The sequence below is a fragment of the Meleagris gallopavo genome, chromosome 12 (assembly GCF_000146605.3).
Source record: "Meleagris gallopavo isolate NT-WF06-2002-E0010 breed Aviagen turkey brand Nicholas breeding stock chromosome 12, Turkey_5.1, whole genome shotgun sequence".
NCBI classification, from domain to species: domain Eukaryota; kingdom Metazoa; phylum Chordata; class Aves; order Galliformes; family Phasianidae; genus Meleagris; species Meleagris gallopavo.
In genome coordinates this window covers 17,262,302-17,270,192 of record NC_015022.2, presented here as the reverse complement: position 1 = coordinate 17,270,192, position 7,891 = coordinate 17,262,302, and the positions used below count along the sequence as shown (strand labels likewise).

Here is a 7,891-nt window from a genome sequence, read left to right as displayed (position 1 = left end):
GACCCGCCCGAGCTGCTGCCTGCCCGGCTGACGGAGGGCTCCGGGTCTCGTCCCCGTTGCGGTGGTTGCGTGAAAGGCGCCGTGCGCGGGCACGGACTGCGCGTCGTCCGGCAGAGTTGGCAGCGCGGTCCGGGGGTGCGTGGCAGTGCCCGCTGCATCCACTGGGAACGCATCCGCAGCACTGAGGAGATGCAGAGCCTCTCCTAAAGCCTCCAGCCCTGTGCGTGTCCCCTCTGAGAGGAGGTGGCAGCGGGAGCTCAGCCCTGTGGCGCTGGATGTTTTTCTTTTTTCTTTCAATGCTTTCAGACTCGACAGAATGTCTTAATTTGTGGTTTCAAAGACAGCCTTTTGGGGAGAAAGACAGTGTGGTAAAAGGTGTTTGTATTTATAATTACTATTTTTGGAGCATTGCATAGAGTCCTGTGCGGGTTAGCGCAGCGCCTGGTGAGGGTGCAGCATTCTGGTGGCAGCAAATAATGGTCCACGGAATCATCCCATCGTCACCAGTGTGTGTGTGTGTGTCCCTCAGCTCTGAGCCTCCCTGCGGGTTAAGGTGAGGAGGGGCAGTTGGGAGCCATCCCCTGTTCAAGCAAAGCGCATCCTGGGGCTGCTGGTGGAGCACAGTAATTCAAAGCAGAGGAGGTTAGAAGGGGAACATTGTTTCCAAACCCACTTCAACAAGCAAACTTCAAAAGCTTTGTGGCAATTTGCAGCCCTGCCTTCTCTGCTTTTCTACCAGCGATTAGGCAGCCAGCAAATGCTGTTGGTGTGTGTTGTCCAACAATGGGCCGTGTGCCCATCCACGCAGCCTGCGGACGTGCGGATCACGGGTATGCTTCCCGACAGGTGGCTTTGATTCCACAAAGAAAAACACACACGCGTTTCAGTCTGAAACTAATTTGGCAGAGGGTTGAAACGCTTTTGGGAGAGCACACATCTGATCCCAAAGCCTACGTGGTTTGATCTGAAGTTCCAGGCTTGCGGGATACGGAGTGCTCTGGAGAGAAGCAGGCTAGAAAGCCATCCCTGTTGGGTGGACGTGGAGGCAGCTGTGCCAGCTTGTACGAGCTGGGGGTGTGAGCCAGGCTCTGGAAGCCCTCTGTCTGTTTTGCTCAGAGGCGGCTTTCCCTGTGGGATTGGGTTTAAGGGGAAGAAAACCCTCTTTGGTGTACTCTGGCAAGGAGCTTTCTGCAGGGGATGTGGCAGTGGGAAGTAGGCTGAGCCTTCTATCAGAAGGATCCGCTGAAATACATCTGGAGCTGTGTCACCTGCGATTGTGCTTGAGCCCATCTGCTGCTGCTGCAGAGCAGATTTTCTGTTTTGACATCACCGAACTTTGAGCTCTGGTTTGTTCTGTCCTTCCCGTCGCGTTCCTCTTGGCACCACAGCCCTTCAGGGCCGGCAGCTGCCTGCATTGCTACTGTTCAGGATTGCGTTCACAGGGTGTCCCCTGCATGTGGGTTCCGCAGAGTGGGATATGAGGAGGCAGAATGAGCCATGTGGGGAAAGGGAGTCGCACAGTCCCCAGTTTTTCCATTTATTTGACACCTCCCTGCCCCGCGGAGCGCTGGCTGCACTGAGGACAGTACATTAGTGAAGTTGTGACTGTGGTGTGTACCTGGGGCACGTTCCTCCTGCTGGAAGCTGCTGCTGCCTGCTGTGGCTGTTGGGATGGTCATGTTTCCAACCGTGATGGCTGAGGCTGCTGCAGAGTGCACAGTGTTTCCGCTGGTGTTTCTCTGTCGGCATGTGAGGCTGAAAGAGAAACAGCTCAGGTTTGATTGTGCTCTTGTTCTCCCTGCTGCTCCATATGGAGAGGCAGTTCTTTCTATTCTCTTTTTAATGCCCTCTCCTTTTGCTACCTTGAAGTCTAAAGTGAGGCAGAACCAGCTCGTTTTCTGATGTTTCTCCCACTTTCTGCAGCAGGCTTTCCATTGACAGCTGCACAAAGTTTGATCCCCCGCAGGGGGCCCGGTGCGGGGTGAGAGCATCGTGGATGGTGCACGAGCAGCTTCAAAGTGGCGTAAGCAATAATTCAACAAGGAAGAGTTTGGCAATCTGCATTTCCCTGAGGAAGAAGGGAGGAGGTTGTCCCTGTGTATGCTGGTAGCCCAGTGCACTGGGGTCACCTGCAGTTAAGAATTGTGCTGGAAACTGTGGTGTCATATGGGATGTTGTATTAAAGTGCCTAATGTCAGCTTAGGCCAGCTGCTTCATCTGCTCTGGTATCCTCAGGGTTAACACAACTAACGGTGCTGCACACTTCTCTCTTGTGTGTCCAAAGTGCTGAGAGGATAAAATCCATCAATGAGTGCTCAGTACTTGTCTAATCGTCAGCATGTAAGTGCCCTGAAGGCAGGGTGCTGCGTTGTCCTGGTTGGCTCGTGCTCCGAGCTGACTTCTGGTGCTGTATCACTCACTGGGAGGCTGGAACTCTTCTCCCTCACAGCTGCTTTCCCAAAGGCTGGCTGAACTCCTGGGAAAGAATCCCGGGAGTTCAGGCATTTGCAGAGTAAGAGATGCTGCTTGCACTCTTTACACGCTTCTCTCCTGTTTAAATGACTGCCCAACCATTAAGCCTTGTCATGGTTACATAATTAAGATGGGAATTAATATTTAATCTGATTGTAATTTGTTGTTGGAATCCATCCCAAGCCCATCCCTGGCTGTATCTCTGCGTGAGGTGAGTGGGTACCTGCAGGAGGACCAAGGCTGATGTTTCACAGAGGGGATTTTGTTGGGACACAGAGAACTGGGTGTAGGAAGAAACCCTAACCTTATAGACCCAGAGCAATCATAGTCATTTTGTTATCTGTAGGAAGCAAATGTTTGCTTTATATTCAGCTGTAATACTGGAAGGGATATGGTAAATCCTTCTTATCAGTATTTGCCAAGTACAAGTTGGGCCAAAATCAACTCTGGTGCAATTTTGTTGCTTTCTGGAGCAGAACTGGACTTGTTGTCTGCAGGATTTGTCTGCTGGTTTTGTATGAAAGAGACTGACATGGCCATGCCTTGTGTCTGTCTGTCTGCCTTCCCTCTTCCAAACAGCAGTAGGACCTGCAGGTCAGGCACAGCCCACGGTGTTGGCCTGGGCTCTGCTGGTGGCACCGGCGCCTTTGGTGTGTGTCTGTGAGGCAGATCTGCCCTTAATCCTCAGGATCCTGCTGCTGCGATAGGGATCTGCTTTCTGTGAGGAGTCCAGCAGAGAGTAACACAATGCAGTTTATTATGTCAGCGGATAATAAACATACTCTGTGGCTGCTATGATAAGCAATTGCCGTACTCCACTGGAACATTAATATCAAATCTTCTGAAATTATTTAAAAGTCTGTGTCTGCATTGTAAATGGAATTGCTGGGTACTGCCCTGTTAAATTTAACGGAGCCGTGGAACAGCATGGTCTATTCTGTGTTTCTCTGGTTTGGGTTTTTTCATTTTTTTCCAAGATGTCCCATTGGGAGGGTTTCTTGAGGACAGGCTGTTAGTATTAAAGGTGTATAATGAAATCTGAGCATCCTGAGAGGCTGTTCTTCGTCCAAATTGATGGGAAAACTAAAGTCTACCGGTATTGCACCTGCGTTGGGTCTGCATTGCTCTCTTGCTCTGCCTTCCTTCCTCGCTCTTGTCTATTACTTAGACCTTGGAACCACTTTCCCTTTGGGTTTGGGGTGCTTCCCACCTTGTTCAGTGTAAGGCTTTGGGAAATGGAGCAGGAAGGACTGGTCCTGAGAAGGGAAGCAGGCTGGCACAACTTGGAGCTGACGCAAGGCAGGCCCTGCTCAGTTCTGCTGGCTGTGCTTGAGAGTTCCTGAATGGCTGTCAATAGATGATGGAGTTTAGTGAGAAACATGTGCCTTGTAATGCTGTTACCTTTCCGGAGATGTCCCGTGACACGGCATTCTCTTGCCTTTCTGGAAATACCGGTGCTGCTTTACCAGGATGTCTCACATAGCCCTCCTGTTTATCATGCTGACCCAGGGCACCTGCGCTGTGTCCATGCCCTGCCTGTCACGTTGGCATGCCTGGCTCTGGGCAAAGCACTGAGTGAGCTCCTCAGGAGACGTGCAGCTCACTGCGGGGCGAGGGTGGGAGGGCAGGGATCAGCAGATGTTCAGGGCGATGTGCAGAGGGTTGGGATGTGACGGAACCTGTCACTGTGTGGAGATAAGGCTGGTGTGCGAGATGCCGGCACTCGCCTGGGGCTGTGATGGTGGTGGGGTGGGGGATCTGGGCACACAGGCTTGCTGCTCCATCATTTCCTGCTGGGTTGGAACCCTCTGCTGCAGAACCCTTGGGCTGATCCTGCCCCTGGAGCGGGAGGAGGCACGGCACAGCTCTGTGTGTGCTGAGTGCTATGCTGCATGGGGAAAAAAGAAATGCAGCATCTGATCCAACAGCAGTGCCTTTGCTGGCTTGGCAAGAATTGTTTAGGTCCTTCTTCCCAAGAATGATTTTGTAAACATAGCACTACCTATTAGCCGTGTAAATTACTGCCATTAATGGCAATTGTTGTGATGGAAAGAGAAGTGTCTGGAAGCTGCGGTGCAACTGACCCTCCCGCCCCTTTCCACCCCCAGGCTCTCTAGCCAGCTGTTTGTGTCAGTGCTGGTTGCAGCTTTTGACAGAGAAATCAAAATATTAATCAAAACCCTTGAGCTCAGTTTTTCCTGAGTCACAGTGAATACAACTTTTCTTTCTTTTCCATTGTACTCTTTCTCCGCACTGAAAACAAAGAACTTTTCATGGAGGAGATGAGTTCCCCAAGTCAACTGTCATCTGTCTGAAGAACACCTTCAGAAGCAGATTCCCTGTCTGCAAGCTTTCCTCGAGAGTGTGCTGCTGGAAATCTGGCGGGCAGCAGTACCTCAAGTGCTCTTGTGGGCTTTTCTTTACGTGCAAAGTGGGGAGAGGAGGAAGTTTCTCCCAGCTGCTGCCAGAGAATCATTTCCCATTTCCTTACTGCCCATGGCAGCTGCCAGGATTCACTGTTTAGCAGCAGAGGGAGTTAAGTGCGGGGTGAAAGGCTTCAGCAACTTGAGCACAAGGGCAGGAGGCTCAGCCATCAGTCTGTGCTTCTTTTTTAATACGGTGGGACATGTCTGTAGCTTTAAGGCTAGTGAAGTCCGGCTGCCTTGCTCTTCTGCAGGCGGTGGGAGTCAGGGTGTGTTGCTGGTGCTTAAGCAAGGGCATCTCCTTAAGAGCATCACTCTTCTGACTCTGTGTTTTGTTTTGTTAGAAGTGGGTGCTCGCCTGCCACAGCCCTCGGTAAGCTACTTGGTGTCCTCGTTCAGCAGCATGCACTTGCACGCAGGCTGCATGCAGTGAGCTGTGCTTTATCGGTGGTTATGAAGGCAGTGCTGGTGTGCCAGCCTGCCTGTGTGTGCTCTGATTGAGTTCCCTGTTAACCCGTGCATCACTAAGCTGAATGCGTGTGGGTACTTGGGTCTCACCCGCTTGCCATCCTGCAGCTGATGGCAGTGCAAGGAACAGCCTGGCTTTTCCCAGCAGCTTGGTGTTTGCTGAGCAGAGCGGATTTTTGCGCCTCTTCACTTCAGAGCCTGGCTTTGTGATTCCGCCCCATAAGTCCTGAGGACACCTGCTGCCTCAGCTCGGCCACACAGCTGGGTTGGAGCTATGCAGAGGGAAAGGTGCAGAGACCTCAGCTCTGAGAGCTGCTTTGGTGAGCAGGCAGCCTGTCGCTGAGGCACACTTTGTGGTTTTGCAGGAGAATCTTGCTTGCAGGAAACTTGGAGACAGGGCTCATCGTGCAGCTTCCATAAAGCTTCTGAACAGAAATGCTGCTGTCGCTGCTGGGATCACAACCTGTAGTTTGTCATTCCAGTTACACCAGCATAGAGAAACACTCAGTCCTGTGGCGGCTTTCACCAAATAACATTTCTGCCATGTCCTCTGCCAGCACTTTGGTGTAGGTGGAGCACAGGAGTTTTGCCCTCTCCCTTGGCCATGTCACCTGCGCATTGCAGCAGCTGCTTTCTGGTGTCAGTCTGCTGCAGCTTGGCTGTCTGCTTGAAGCAGCCGTGGTGCATCACAAGCAGGAAAACACTGGTGAGATCTTGCTGCTTTTGGGTAGCAGGCTTTGGTTCCCTGCTGCGTGCCAAACTTCAGTGTGGCTCCTGCATGGGGCCGGGAACCGGACCCAACGGTGTGTGCATGGTATGTGCAGGCCTGTAAATTAAAATTCCTCTGGACTAATTATTTGTTTGCATATTTTAAAGTTTATGGTTAAAAAAAAAACAAAAAAATGTTGCCCTTGTAGGGAATATTTTTTCTCACCAGAAACTTGTTAGACTGGAAATTTCACAGTATTAATTTTTATGGCGTTCTCTGAGCTGAACTAATTAGGTATTTTGGAAAGGGAATGACAAGGGTGTGGATGTGCAGTTTTTATGTAGATTTCATTAGAAATGTGACTGGGATTATCCTGCTAGCTATCCCAGCGATGTGCATAAGGTCTGTGCTGGAAAACACAAGTGATTATAGGCTGATGCCTCACAAATAATCCTTGGCTAATATGGGATGGGCGCAATTAATGTTAATCCCTGATCAGCAGTAGTAAAAGTTGGATAAAGTCAAAGAGATTTTGCACGGCTGTTAGTGGCCTGAACATGAGAGGCTCTTTGGAGGGGCACCATCCTCATCCTTATCTTCCTTAAGAAGGGAAAGGCGCCATTCAAAGTGCCCCAAAGTTGCCTGCTTCTGAAGAAGAGGATTTCTCCTCTGTTGATGCTATGTGCTGAGGCACACGAGGCCTCATTAGGAGAGAGAGAGCAGTGATTAGTCTAGATTAATGGAAATAAATCTGTTTTTACTAGCAAATGAGGTTGTATTCCTTGGTCCACAGCAACCTTCATCCATAGAGCTTGTCCAGCAGTTTGGGGTGCAGGGGCAGAACCTCTCTGCTCTGCTGGGGCTCTGCCTAAAGGTATGTCTTAGTTTTGGTAAGTGGAATAAGCACAGGTGCAGGGACAGAGGGAGAAGTGTCACCTTGGATGGATGCTGTGGGTGCAGGGGGACCCCAGAGTGGAATGGCAGTCCCCAGGCATTGTACTGTGCTCTACCTGGAGCTGAAAGCATGTCTTATGTGTTTGCAGACGGAGCCAATTCCTTCAGTGCTTTGTCCTCAAACTGTCAGGCTTCAACTGACTGCAGCTTTGGAAAATGTGGAGATTTACAGGCTCTGAAAAGAAGCTCATGCTGACAGCGGGTAAATGTGTTGTTGATGTTGGAGAGGTAAATAGCAAAGTAAGTGTGAGGGGTTTTGGGACAGGCTGTGAAATTTGGTTTCCTTCTCTTGTTTAGATAGAACTAAGTACGGTCCCTGAGCTCTACGGCTCATGTTCTCAATCATAACTGACTCTCCAAGTCACAGTTGAAGATTATCTTTTAGAGCTGATCTATGTGAGAAGCTGCGCCAAGGGGATGCCAAGTCCTGCAGTGATCAAGTCTTTGGGTAGTTTATGGTGTTGTCCCTTTGTGGAAATTCCAACAACTTAACAGTTCAGCACCTCACGTTTTATAATTTATGTCTCCTTCTCAAGCCTTCCCTCTTATCTGGTATTGTCCACATAGGGTTGGTTGTCCAGCTGTACTGATAACATGCCTTTGTTGGTTAAGAGATAACTAGAAGGAGAGGAGTGCAGCTAGATAAGGCCAGGCTTGGTCTGCGTGTGGGAATGGAGCCCATGTCATAGAGTGCAGCTGCAGCCAGGCCAGGAAGCACAGACCGACTTGAGTTCCCAGAGGCCATTCATGGATGGTGATGGACTTGCAAGATTGAGCCCTGTGCTTACTCTGCATGCTCTGCAGAAGGAAGGAGAGCCCTGCCACGTTCCTCTGTGTTCCCATGCAGTGTGGGCTGGTGCACATG

At 50.6% G+C, this 7,891-nt stretch overlaps 1 protein-coding gene across 3 annotated transcripts in view; it reads left to right on the top strand.

Moving 5' to 3' along the window:
* IGDCC4 (immunoglobulin superfamily DCC subclass member 4) overlaps positions 1 to 7,891 on the top strand; it is a 79,386-nt gene that overhangs the window by 580 nt on the left and 70,915 nt on the right. The window lies entirely within an intron of this gene.